At 33.2% G+C, this 15318-nt stretch overlaps 1 long non-coding RNA gene across 2 annotated transcripts; it reads left to right on the top strand.

Moving 5' to 3' along the window:
* The first annotated feature begins 11599 nt into the window (after nt 1–11599).
* On the top strand, nt 11600–13182 carry LOC149265619 (uncharacterized). Of its 2 annotated transcripts, XR_016251828.1 has the most exons (3): nt 11600–11887; nt 11952–12812; nt 12959–13182. It is a non-coding gene; the product is annotated as an uncharacterized LOC149265619 (long non-coding RNA). The 2 variants fall into 2 exon arrangements; XR_016251826.1 differs by having other exon boundaries at nt 11600–12812.
* The last annotated feature ends 2136 nt before the right edge of the window (nt 13183–15318 follow it).

The raw sequence follows: 15318 nt of genomic DNA on the forward strand, positions 1-15318 counted from the left end.
CTTAACCCTAGGGTAGGTTTTTAGAAATCCTGAGTGCCCTCCTAAGGGAGAGGTGTGCAATTCCCTAAGAATCTTTTGAGTTGGGAATTCTTACATAGGTATAGCCGATCCTTGTACCATAACGAATCATTTTTCCAGATAAATGTATCAAATGTATTGGGATCTTGTTGTATCTTTTGAATGAGTGCCCACACTTCCTCGTCATTCTTCCATTCATCCCTTGCTTCATTTATCCAATCTGGTTGGATAATATAAATGGCGCAAAGAAATGCTTCCACATCCTCATCCTTTCTTGAGAGTGCATCTGCCACAACATTTTGCTTCCCTTTTTTGTAGATGATTTCAAAGTCATAACCCAACATCTTTGTGACCCATTTTTGTTGCTCTTCTGAAGATAATCTTTGTTCTAAAAAGTATTTAAGACTATCATGATCTGTTTTTACCTTGAAGTGTCTTCCCATTAGGTAGGGTCACCATTTCTTAAGTGCATGTAGTATTGCCAACATTTCCTTCTCATAAATAGCTTTGTGTAAATACTTTCCTTTGATTGGACAACTTTCGAAAGCAATAGGTCTTTCTTCTTGCATTAAAACAACACCAATTCCATTTCCTGAGGCATCTAAAGGTTTTTTAGAAGTCTTTAAGATGTTCAAAGGCCTTCGTTGCTTCTGGAGTCCATGAAATGCATCTTTCTTCAATAATGTTGTTAGAGGTGCTGCTATTCTCCCATAATTCTTAACAAACTTGTGATAATACCCTTTCAACCCGAGAAATCCTCGTAGATGCTTTATGTATGTGGGGATTTTCCATTCCTTAATGGTTTTAATTTTGCTAGGGTCTACCTTAACACCTTCATGAGATACAATATGACCCAGATATTCCACCTCTTATACTCCAAAGAAACATTTTTAGATTTTTGCATATAATTATTTCTCCGCCAATAGTTTGAGCACAATGTCAACATGTTGGACATGGTCCTTCCAAGACTTGTTGTAGATTGGTATATCATAAAAAAATACCAACACAAATTTTCAAAGGAAGGGTTTGAAAATGGAATTCATCAAACCTTGAAATGTAGAAGGTGCATTAGTAAGGCCAAAAGGCATGACCAAAAATTCATAATGACCCTCATGAGTTCTAAATGTTGTTTTTGGAATGTCTTCAGTCTTCATTCTAATTTGATGATATCCTGAATGAAGATCCAACTAGGTGAAGTAAATTGATCCATGCAATTCATCCAATAATTCATCAATGATAGGAATGGGAAATTTATCTTTAATAGTGAGCTTGTTCAGCTCCCTATAATCTGGACACATGCGCCATGATCCATCATTCTTGTGAACTAATACTACTGGAGCAGAGAAAGAACTTTGACTAGGTTGAATTATACCATCCTCTAGCATTTCTGCAACCATACGTTCAATTTCACTCTTTTGGGCATAGGGATATTTGTACGGCCTGATGTTTAGAGGAACACTTCCTGGAATCAAATGAATAGCATGTTCATGATCACGAATAGGTGGGAGACCTTTGGGAGTCTCAAATACCTTGGAATGATTGTCCAAGACTTTTTGGAGATATGGAGAAATAGATGATTTCGATGTGGGAACCTCTAGCGAACATAATTGTGCAATTACACCTCGTTGTTACTTCTTTAGAAGCTTTGTCATACCGTTAGAGCTAATTATCTTTCCCAGTTTCCCTGCAATACCCCTTAATTCAACTTCCTTTCCTTCCGCAGAAAATTTCATGAAAATTTCTTGAAAATTAAAAGTTATTGTACCCAAGGATTGTAGCCATTGGACTCCTAGTACAACATCAGCACCACCCATTGGAATGGAAAGCATTGGGCTATTCAATACATATTCTCCCATGGATAACTTGATATTATGGCACTTTCCAGAGCAATTTATGGTTCCTCCACTTGCAACCATCACTTGACACTCTGGTGCTGGATATAGGAAGAAATTCAATTCCTTTGCTATCTTACAATGAATAAAATTATGGGTACTTCCCGAATCAATCAACACTATTACCTTTTTCTTCTTGATATGTCCTTCTATCTTGATAGTTTGAGGAGTGGTAATTCCAGCAAATGCATTACAAGATATGGTCGGATTCATTTCTTCTTTATCTAGGGGTTGTTCTTGGAGTATATCCTCTTCTTTTGACATTTCTTGTTCCTTTTCTTCCTCCTATTCACAATCTATGTAAAATAATTTCTTCTCGGCACACTTATGACCTTTAGTGTATTTGCTATCACAACTATAACAAAGCCCTTTTTCTCTTTTTTCTTCAAATTGTTGTGGTATCAACCTTGTAGGTTGCGGAAGGCTAGGGGCAGCAACACTTCCATCTTTATAGTTGTGAGTAGTAGGCTTCCTGGTTTCCATAATTTTGCTTTCCATTTTTCTTGCTAACCTGAATGCCTTCTCCAATGAATCAGGTTCCCAAAGGCGAACCTCATGTTGGATATTATCCTTTAAAGTCCTTATGAAGACATAATCCTATGCTCCTCTGCAATATCTTTTACCCTTATGTTCAGTTTTTGGAAGTCCTCATTGTGCTCCATCATTGAACCCTTTTGTTTGAGATTTATCAATTCGCTAAAAAAAGTGTTGCTTTTTGTATCCTCGTAATGTGTTATCATTTCTTCCGTAAAAATTGCCCAAGTGACAATTTGTTTACTAGATCAAAGCCATCGATACAATACAAACTGATTTTGTTCCAAATATAAAGTTGCAATACGTACCTTTTGTGTGTTTTGCACATTACCATTAGTGACCATTTCTTGTAGCAACTTATTCAAATTTTTCTTCAATTCTTCCATCTTATCGTCCATGTCATTCATCTTAGCTTCCATCTTAGCGTCCATGCCATCCATCTTAGCTTCCATGCCATCCATCTTAGTTTCCACGCTGTCCATGTTAGCTTCCAAGTCATTCATCTTAGCTTCTACACCTTTCTTTAAACCATCCATCTTAGTTTCTATGTCTTTCTTTAAACCATCCATCTTATTTTCTATTACCTTTTGTGCGAGTGAAATTTGTTGTACCTAGTTTCGTAATATTGATATATCATGTTGCATTTATTCCTCTTCTTCATGAGTCATGCTAGAGTTTTCAGGTTGCTTACTAGGTGTTTCCATTTTATTTCTTCGGGGCATCAATTACCGATAATAATGCTTCACTATGCCCTTTGAATTCCTTCAAACTAATTTTTCAAACCAAGCTTATGCAAAAATTTAAAAAATACACACCTTTTTTCACTTGTAGGTGCTCGATATTGAATCTGATGTACCTATATAATTTTGGATTTACCAGTTCTGAAATCGTGACCTGCAGTAGCCCTCTGCGTCCTCTCTCCAATGCCACCAGTCTGATCAAAATTCAATTCTCCAAGGAGGAGATACCAAAACTCCCACGGTGACCTGATTATAGACTAGTTCAGTAGAGCGAACTTGTACGACATGCCACGTGTCACTGTTTTGACCTTAGTACTTGAAACTGATACACAGAAAACTAGAGGCCGTCCTCTTTCTGAAACTTCTTATGAGATTTCAATATGATGCTCAAAACAAAAGTTATGACGATTTTCCCCAGGTCACCTGTTTGGAATGTAATTCGGGAGTCTGCAAAAATGCCAACTTCCTCAGATCATATCTCCGCAAATATAGTGAGAAAAGCTCTGAAATTTGGACCCAAAGTTTAGAACTATTTCGGCCCAAATGGGTTTTTTTTAGCTTCTGAAACATCGCAGAAAAAAAGTTATAGCGAAAATGGCATGATGACTTGTTTGGAGTAGCGAAACCCTAGAATCCAAAGCTCTGATACCAAATGTTATGAAACTAGCTCACAAAAAGATAGAAAAGATAGATCAACGCCTTAGAAATAAGCCTCTTCGAGGGGGCAACCTCCTTTACATTACACAAATGAACAATTCTTAGATGATTCAAATGACAAAACCTCCTTTCTATATATAGGAGTCCATGGGATCACAATATAACCAAGCCGGCCTAACAATAATAATATAAAGGCACAAAAATAACAATAGAGGGATTCTATGGGGCACAATAATAACAAAATGGGGACGATAGGGGCACAATAATAACAATAAGGGATACAACAACAATAGTAATGGGGGGATCACTAATATTATAGGGGCCTAATATGTCTTTTCACTAGTCTTCAATATAGAGCTATTATATGTCATTTTAATGGATTCTGGCCCAAGTCAGAGGATCTCCACCAATGGATTTATCTCAATTGGGCTAAAAATTGTGATATTTATCTGTGTGCAAAAGGTTTTTTTGTGATTCAATTTGACACTTAGAAAGATATGGATTATGTCCTAAATGAAGGACCATGGTTTTGGGGAAGAGCAGGTCTTTTTATCACTCCATGGTTCCCTGGTTTCAATGCCACAACAATGGTAGTTACGAAGATGTCGGTATGGGTAAGGTTACATAATCTCCCTCTCCCATTTTGGCATCACCAAGTCCTAGAAGGCATTGGAAACTCATTGGGAATATTTCAAAAGATGGATCGGGAAAGAATGGAGAAAGGTATTTTTACTTTTGCCTGTATATGTGTGGAGATAGACTTGAGAAAAGGTTTACCAGATCACATCCATTTGATCCACCAAGATTTCAAGTGGATACAAATCTTAGACTTTGAAAACACTGCTTTCAGATGCCGAATTTGTCAACAGACAAGGCATTTGCAAAATACATGTCCACATGCAAAAAAAAGGGCAAAGAAGAGACCACAAAATCCAAAGGGTTGGAAATTTCTAGATCTGCCTCTTTCAAATGATGAAGAGGAAGAAATGGTCAAGAGTTAGTAAGAACCAGAGGCTCAAAATCAACAAGGTTCCCACACTAAGGGAGAATAGACGCAGAAGGGACCATCCGAACATACAGTGTTTTCTTCCGGCCAAACAATAATCCAAAGTCCTGATAATCGTCAAGGAGAAAAGAGCGAAAGTCAAGGAGCATGTGGAATAAAGCGAACACACATCTTAGAGAGCTTAGAATCAGATAAAGAAGTGCCAAAAAATTCAGAAGGTGAAGAGTTAGCCATCGTTATGGCCTCTCCAAACTCTGGGGTTTGGCAAAAAGTTCAAAAGAGAAAAGGTAAAAGGGAAAACCCCAATTTAACTAGTTAAGGTTTCTTTTCTGAGTAGCTTGGCTATAATGAGTGCTTTAAGCACATACAATGGTCCTTAGGGACAATATTTGAATGCAATTATGCATCTACACATGTATCATTTTGTTCATTATTAATAGAAAGTAACGATTTTTCTCCTAGGAAAAAAAAAACATATATTCATAAAAATTGAAAAGTTACTTTATTTTAAGCCCATTGAACCATTTTTAAATTTAACTCACTTTATTTTTCGCATTTGTAAAAGACACACATGTTCATGAAAAGTATATTATTGTGTGTGGGGGGCTTATCGCCTAGTATATGTGGGGTCCTTTTCACACATTTTTGTTTATGCCTTTTTCACCCACACGATAGATTAATTGGCTCAGCAGGAGCCTGTTTTATTTTTTCACATGTTAATAGCATTATGTTTCTAAATTATCAGATGTATATAAATGACAGACATACTTACTCTCTGTGAGGAGATTTTTTATTACCTTTATCATGAACAATACTGAAGGCAGAGCCTCCCTGCATGGAGTGCACTGAGCTATTTTGATATTCTCTTACTTGATAGGCACTCAGCCTTACATACATCATATGTGTATCGCATCTACAATATGTAATTTTCCTTTTCTAATGAAAATTATAATTTTTCCAGAGGATATATATATATATATATATATATATATGTTGAGTTAGGTTGCGGTCAGTTCTAATGTTGAATGGAAAAATAACATATCTACCAATGAGATGATATCACTAGGATTGTGCAAAGCTCACTCAAGCTTAGACGCCCCTTGTAATATTTTAATCCCGAGATATGGATTCCATCCTCAACCCCTCCCATGAGGTTGGAACTTGAGACTTAGTAAAGAATCCTAATATTTACCCAACTGCTTGCACAGTATGGTCCCACTCTAAAGTGGGATGATCCATATTTAACCATTCAGTGGCACACAAAATGGAGGATGTGATCTAGTCTTCAAGTAATCAATTAAAAGAGCCACTATCCTACTCAACCCATTCACATGTCACTTGGAATTAATGGCACAATAGCGGATTTGCTTGATTCTACAAGTCAATCGGATTGCATTTACCCGAGAGATTTTCACATAGGCCAAACCCAAGCATAATTAGTAAATTCATTGAACTAAGCATTATATTGAAGGGGTATTATATAAAGTTACCCCATTTTGTGTCATGAATGTTTGTTTAACTTGACTTTCCATTTTTCATACACTGTGAGTTAACGGTCCTTTTCTTTTAGATAAATTAATCCAATAATTTAAATGATTGTTTTGTATACATAAAGGTTATTGGAACCTAGTTAACTACATTGACAAGCTTTGCATTTCCAACATATCCTAACATTGATAAGTTGTGCATTTCCAACATATTCCAAAATAAATGGGGATATCCTAATTTTTTTATTGTAAGAGGTGAAAGACTAAACTCTCTTTAAAGAGAAACTCCCCCATTTCTAAGGTATGGTTGGATTTGCGGGATTTCTCTCCCTTGGGGACTTGGGGACAAATCTCTTGGATGTGCTTGGAGGTTTTGCAATTTTCCTATGGTGAGGAGACTATGTATATCTTTATTGTGATTTCTTATTTGTTGAAATATTTAGACATATGCTCAAGGAGTAAGAACTTGGTATACTCCTTCCATTTTCAGTTTAAGTTTTCATTGAATAGTGCTCATAATTGCAGTTCTCCCACTAATATTGAATAAATGCACTTTGGCATTGTTCCTGATAGCTACAATTTTCCTCAATGTTGGATGGTGTCGACTTTAGTAATTTCCTTGAATATATTTCTGCAATATAGGGTATCAAAGAGAAGAGCACTTTGGACTTGTACTTCTCAATTATTGTACCTCTTTACCATATTTATAACAACCTCCCATTTGAAACCTTCTTATGACTCCACTCACTTAATGGATTAGGCACTAATTTCTACTCCTCTCATTCACTTTTTCTACAATAAACGTGTTTTGCTGGAAATTACTAGTCACGTCACCTCACGCTTATAGCATTAGTTTCTAGCAATCCTAATTAGAGAAGCCTCCCTTGAGCAGTTGACACACGACATTTAAAAACTATATTAATAAAAAAAAAATTCAATATTAAATCTATATATATATATATATATATATAACAATTAAAAATACAAAAAAAAAATTGCACTCTCAATGTTTCAATGATATGTTGCTCAATAAAAAGAATGTGCAATTTCTTTAAACTTAACGTGGAGTTGATATTTAATTCAATTTTAATACATCACAAATCTAATTTAAAATAAATCTATATTAATATAATATCTATCATTAATTTTAAATTTTAAATTTATAATCAATTTTTTTATACTATACATCATTATATAGTTAAATATACCATAAAAGATAATAAGATAAAAATAAAATAAAAGCCTACCACTTATATCTATATGACATAGAAAAGCCCTTTTTTTAATTTCCCTATGACCGGAGGTAATCATATACCAAATTTACAATTATCATAAACTTAATACTTCTGTGTCATAATCATTAAAAAAAAAAACCCTTAGAAACCGATTAGGGTTACTAATCATAAATTTTAAAAAAGATGAAACTTAATAGGTCTTTGTGATAATCATAAAAAAAAATGATGATGATGATGATGGTGATGATGAAGATAAAACTTAATAGGTCTTTGTGATAATCATAAAAAAAAAATGATGATGATGATGATGATGATGATGATGATGATGATGATGATGATGATGATGATGATGATGATGATGATGATGATGATGATGATGATGATGATGATGATGATGATGATGATGATGATGATGAACTTAAAAACATATCAATAATTAATATTTTTATTAATTTAATATCCCAAAAATTAATTATAATTTTTTATAATTACATTATAAACATAAAATAATTATTAAAAAATCTATATAAATTTAATTAGTTTAATATGACAAAAAATAATCATAAAATATAAAGTATGTATTTTAGTATGGATATTTCCACAGTGAGTCAATAGATTGTTGTTGATGAGGACAGTTGGATATTTATGTAGTTTTCCAAAAATCCTCATCAACAATAAATTATGTAACCATACACTTAAAAAATTATAATTAATTAATAGTTAATATGGCAAAACATAATCATAATATTTTTATTATTAAATTATAAACCCAAAAAATCATTTAAAAAAATATATAAATTTAATTAATTATAAAAATTAATATTTCTAACAAAGCTAATCATTCAATTTTTATAATTAAATTATGAACCAAAAATATCATTAAAAAATTATAAGTTTAATAATTAATTAATTACCACCTAAATATATTATTGCCCAAACTTTCTACAGTCCCTATATAAAAAGTATATATAGCATTAATACCCCTCATAAACAATATATCAAACAATAAAATTACAACCTAAGTATATGTATCATATGTATTGCCCAACCTTTCTTTACTCTTTTTATGAAATAATAAATATATATAAGATAAACAATGAATCAAATTGTAAAAGTCAACATGTAGTAATGTACAAATCACTGTAATCTTTTTAGAAAAAACAAGGTTGTATAGTTAGCATTCCCCACCACTTAGTTTAATTATTGAATTTTGAAATGTATGAACCAACTGCCATATTTCAATTGCTTCTTAATTTGAATATAGTTAATTAAAGTAAAAACTATAACGAAATAAAGATTTTATTAATAGTTTATCAAGAGCATAGTTTTATTTCTCTGCATATTTATTATTGAACTTCTAAATTTCCTATCGCATTAGCTTCTATATGTCTACTATTTGTGTATTTGTGTTTGGTACACTTGGAACTCTCAAATTAAAATCATGATTAACTCAATTCTATTACATTTCCAAAAATGTAAGGTATCAATACAACTTTATTTTCCATACACAACTCTAGTATAATTGTTTAACATTGAATATATGTTTTTAAGATTGAATATAAGTTATAAGTTTATTTATTTTTGATGATCAATATAAATTTTATTTAAAATATAAATTGGGACTACACAATTGAAACATAGTAATCTCAAAATTTCAGTTTTATTTAAAATTTTCTGTGTTATATTTGAGAATCTTGTAGTTTTATAAAATGTAAAACACTATTTTTGAGTTTCAAGAATTAATTAAAAATAAATCACGACCATTAAAACATTGTAAAATATTTAATAAATATTTTAATTCCATTTTGCAAATATAAATTAGTTAATTAAAATGAAACATCACCTAAGAAATAAGAAATTTGACCACAATATTTACGAAAGTGCTATGTATGCATCATTTTTTCTATATCATGATAATTTGGTATATAAATTATTTTTACTAATTTAGTTTATAATAAAAACTATATAAAGTAACCTAACATAAATTTATAATAGCAGAATTGTGCAAATTATGTAGCAATAAGTATTGGGATCCGCAAATTGTGAATTAGGATTCGTTATGGAGAATCTTTACCTTTAACTACTCTATCCATCAATCAAATATCAAATATTTATTTTTTATTTTATTTAAAAACAATATTATTCTATACCTAATGTTTCACCTTACACATCACTTTAAATTAAATTAATTAAAAGAGAGTAAATGAACATATCCCAAAAAAAGATGAGTGCAAGGCACTCTAATATTTCATTGTCTTCCACGTCAACGATTACAATGGGCCTATGCACACAAGTTTTCTTGGGCAGGCTTCGAAGGACTTTTTCAACAATCTTTTGATTTGTAATGGTTTCACCAATGAGTTTGATCTGATTGACTATTCCCATGACTCTAGTCATGAACTGGTCCACATTCTTTGTGTCAGTCATCTTCAGGGTTTCAAACTGAGCTCTCAATGTTTGCAATTTAACGGTCTTCACTGTATCATTACCTTGATACGCAACTTTCAAGATTTCCCAAGCTTCTTTTGTTGTGGATGCACCAGTTATCTTGTCAAAGATAGATTCATCGACTGAGTTTTGTATCCAACATTTGGCTCTATGCTCTTTCTTTCTGAGTTCAATAGTTTCATTCCTCTGATTATTGGTCATGGCCGCCCATGCTTCTTGGGTCGGCTCTACATAGGCGTTTTGAAGTGTATCCCAACACTCTTAGGCTTGCAGAAATGACTTCATTCTTAATGATCAAAACTCGTAATTTTTTTCAAACAGAATCGGGGTCTGTGACAACGAGTTGGAGAAAGTCATTTCTTCAAACGTGAATATGTGCACCTTTTTTACAATCTTCTTTCTGAGACTAAAAAATTCTCTTTAAAAACAACACCCCTTCCTTTTTTAAATCAAACAATACTTTTTTTTTTTTTTTAAATCCCATTTTATTTTGTAACAAAATTAAGTTTTTATTTAAAAAAATAAATAAACTTAAATAAAAACCCTTTAATAATGACACCACATTATAATTTTGTTTTGAATTACTCATTTAAAAAGGGGAAAAAAATCAAATCGGATGTTCAAATGTTATCATGTACTTTTTAAATTGTAAATTGAATAAAATGAGATCTCACGTGCACCTTTGACTTGGCTAGGCTTGTGCTCCTCGAGCTTCGACAAACGAAACTTTTCAAATCAGATCTTCAAAGGTTATCATGTACTTTTTAAATGGTAAATTGAATAAAATTACATTTGAAGGACTATAATTTTAGGTTATTAGTTACTGCGTGGGATTCTTAGCAATCGATAGAGCGTTGACGAGGTATTAATTTTTTGTTTGACCAAAAATATTTACGTACATCACAATTTTAACTAAAGTTTTAATATTAGAAAATAATATAATAAATATAATATTAGAAAATAATATAAAGTTTATTATGTAATTTTTAATTGGACAACAAAGTTGAGAGCTTTATTGCGGGCTTCGCAGCTTTTGAGACATTCATGTTCGGGTAAAAGTAAGATATCCAAAGTTTTCAGATATGGAAAGTTCACTAGTTAGCTTGATATCCAAAGTCTTGATTGAGTTTTAAAAATATTCAAAATTCATTTAGAGACTTTCATATTCGGGTAAAAGTAAGATATCCAAAGTTTTTAAAAATGGAAAGTTAACTAGTTAGCTTGATATCCAAAGTCTTGATTGAGTTTTAAAGATATTATCCAAGCGCTTGAGTTTTAAAGATATCCAAAATCCGCTTGCTTGATATCCAAAGTCTTGTTTGAGTTTTAAAATATATCTAAAGTCGTTGGACTTTCGTGTATCAATACATATTAATATCTTACAAGTTATAATTTCCATAAGTTTGCATGCCCTTTCATTTTGCAGACGCACCGCTTTGGGGGCACCGCTTTTTTAATGAGTACACATGTCTCGCGATTGATGCCACTTGTGACACTTATATGACATCACATGTCCTTATTTGTCTAATTCATCGACACATATGCTTCTAGCCAAAATAAGGGCATACAATTCAATAATAACCCTATCTCCTTCATCAACACATATACTTACTTCAATAATCAAGATAGGACTGAAAGTCTGAAACCCCAAAACCTGAGCCATAGAGGTGCGACAAAGATTGTGATATTCATTTGGCAGCTTCCCAGTTCATAATGATATATCCCATGACTTGGAACAATAACGCATGAAATATACACTTATCGCAGATAGATCGCACATAGAGGAGCTTGCAGCAGGTTGAAGCAAAATTGTTCTATCGTCTTCAGGACAGTGAATGAAGTATTCAGTGAGAAACTTGGTTATTTTCAGGTAATAAGTCAAATGCAAAGCTCATTCTTTTTGGATGGCATATCTCACCATCGTTCATATGCAGAAGTCGGCCTACAATGGGACATCTCAATCGCTTTAAGGAACTCGGTTCCTTGCAAGGCTAAACATTCTATGACGACATGAAATCCCCCAAGCAGTTGTAAGAGTGCGGCAGTTGATTCAGACGAATCTTGTTTCTTCAATTTCCGTTTCCGCTTCTTCAGAACTAGTTTTAGCAGATATTTTCGATTTAGATATAGATGGTACGACTGCAGTCTTTCAAAGACCTTTGCCGCTTTGGAGGCGCTATGCATGGATTAGGTTAATCAAGGCACGCTATGCAAATCCATATTTATCGGATTCAAGGACCACATTCTAAATATGATGGAAGGTGTAAAATGAAGAAATACTTGAGTTAAATCCCAGGAACACATTTCTTTTTAGTTTTTTTATCTGTACCTTATTTGTTGTTGTTGGCTATGATGGAAGGTCCTGAGCCTTCTTGATATGATTGATAGTGGTTCCAGGTATGACAAGTAGAACCTAGGAGGTCCCGAGCCTTCTTGATATGATAAATTATAATAGATGCCATTTTGTAATTTTTTTCTATATATAGGACATATGATAAACTCACTTGCACCTTTCAAGAAACTATTTTGTACAATCTATAACATTTGCTTCCTCTGTCAAGCCCTATAACTCTTTTTTTAACGGTAGGACCTAAATCGAACGGAATAATGGAAGAAGCTGCAACCCAAGGTAATATATTCAGTCATTTTATTAACAGGTGGTGCAATGTTCTTATGGGTGTGCTTTGTTTTTAATTCTACTATTACATGTGAGTGATGTCGAGCTACAAGGTCCGGGTCTTTGTTTCACTGGCAGTTCAAGTGATGCCCTCCAAAGTTCGCCTTGCCAAAAGCAGGTTGTCAGATAGTTTATGCCCCTTTTGTCATCGTTTAGAATCCTTGAAGCATATTTTATAGGACTGTAGATTTTATAGATCATGCTGGAGGTTGGTGCAGGACTGACATTCTGTTCTGCTTCATGGACATCTTCATTGGTGTGCAGGCCTTCTTGGGGTTTGTGGTGCTTGGTTTCATCTTTCAGGGATTTGGGACTATATTCATCTTTCAGGGATTTGGGACTGTATTCAGATTTCAACTTTGATCCACAATCTAGAAGCTTCAATGCAACTATGGTATTGCAGGGATTTGGGACTGTATTCATTTTTCAGGGATTTGGGACTCTATTCAGATTTCAACTTTGATCCACAATCTAGAAGCTTCAATGCAACTATGGTATTGCAGTAGCAGCGCTGTTAACTGTTATTGCAGTTGTGCTTGCTATTGTGTTCTTTGTATACTCTAGTTACTAAACCTAAGTAGTTTTTTTTTGATATATTAATTTTATATAAATTCAAGATTCTTGTGGCTGTTTCCAAGATTCGTTTTCCATTTCCACGTAGCCATATATCATGCATTTCTTGACTTTGCAAGACACTTTCTTTTGCTTGGAAGCCTAGCCATAGAATCTGCACTAACTGTAGTTGACTTCATTCTTCTCGAAATTCAAGTAACCGGCTTCGAATGACGGTCAGTCAGCTCTGAAAGAAGGTTAAAGTTACATGCATATGCCTCTCACCGATAGAGCTTAAGTTTAAGCTATTTCATAACTAAGCTTGGGTTTGGCAAGTGTCAATTTATCTTTGGGTATTTACATAGCTGATTTAGTCAAATATGTAGTTAGAGATGTTGAAAATGCACCAATTTTATTGTAACATATAGTCTGTCCCGTTTATCCTACTGGGTCGGGTGTTAGGCATTTAGAATTTACTTTAATCCACGTTATTTCAACAACACTCGTGTTATTCGCCAAATAAATATACAACTATTTCATTTTGGAAGTAGTCTTGATATGCCAATTATGTGCTATTTATAAATTGCTTGTGTATATGATAGCAATGAAATATTGGTGTTGATTTCATCTGGAATGTACATATAATATATTATAGTACAAAGATTCAACAGTATCTTTGCAGTTGATGGTAACATATTTTGAAATTTAAATATTATGTGGAAAGAGTGCCAATTGTAGTAATTTGATTCTGGTTGCATTCAAGGTTGTTTAATTTTATATGAAATGAACCAATGTCTCTTGGTTGTTTATTTTTATATGCAATTACAAGGTGAAAATGTTCTTAAATCAATACAAATCAACATTGCGCAATACAAATCAACACTGCGCAGTATTTTAGCTTTTTTGTCAACACTGCTCAGTATTTTAGCTTTTTGGGAGAGCACCAGTAATGGATTTTAAGTTTGTTTTGTTTTGAGAAGTGCATTCTTCCTTTCACAAGGAATGGTGTGATAGTCAAGGAACCCTTGAAAAAGTTCATGCAAAATTGCAAATGAGACAACAAGAACCCTTGAAAAAGTTCATGCAAAACTGCAAATGAGACAACAGGGTTCAATCAAACATGAGAGAACCATTGCTTATGCTTTCTCCCATCATGTACCCCCTTATGCTTTCTCCCATCACGTTCAATGTAGAAAAGTCGCTTGAAATTCATTTTTCCAAGTCCTTGATCGGATGCTCTATCGGATTATCGAATGCTCTATTTCTGACAGATTTTAAATGTTGTGATCAAACCCTCTGCACAAGACCTTAGATGTAGTTTCATTACATCTATCATGGGTTATGTGGACAGTTTATTCGAGGCCCTAGTGGGGTGGGGAGATAGTTACCTGCAGAACATATAAAACGGGTAGAATTTTATTCTCAGTCAAAATTGTAATTGCTAACCAAGCTATTATAAGTTTGCAAATTGGTTCATGTTGCAAAATTACACATGGGCAGGGACTACCACAACACCAGTTGACCTTTTTTTTATCTGCATCGTGACTAACTCATCCAAGAGTAATGCAAAAGAAATGAAGATGAGGTGATGCGAGAGGGTCAGCTAATTTTAAGTGGTTATTACTCTAAATGTGTCGTCTGTGGTACCTTAGCCTATTTTTACTTATTTTCATTACTAAATCGAATCTCTGAATCTTCCTCAACATACGTGAGGCAGTGCGTGTCATTTGCAAGGTGAAGAAAGCAAACATTAAGAAAACCGAGGAGGCCACATGTTCGCGCCGTGGGATTTTCTACACAAAAGAGAACTGGCCTGATGCTACAAGTGCAAAGTTTGGACAACGTCTGATGTAAACTTATCATTATATAATAAGAGTGAAGCTCACTCCACCAATCAAAATTCAAATAAATGAAGTTAAAAATTAAAAATAAAAAATAAATTCAAATAAATGAAGTTAAAAATTAAAAATTAAAAATAAAAAATAAAAAAATCATTTGCAATGTTAATTTTATAAATAGTTATTCAATTTTTGGTCAAAGTTCAATTAATAGGTCAATGAATTTTTGAATGT

The sequence above is a fragment of the Pinus tabuliformis genome, chromosome 6, assembly GCF_031772625.1.
Source record: "Pinus tabuliformis cultivar Carrire ecotype Pingquan chromosome 6, CPIR1, whole genome shotgun sequence".
In the NCBI taxonomy this organism is placed as follows: domain Eukaryota; kingdom Viridiplantae; phylum Streptophyta; class Pinopsida; order Pinales; family Pinaceae; genus Pinus; species Pinus tabuliformis.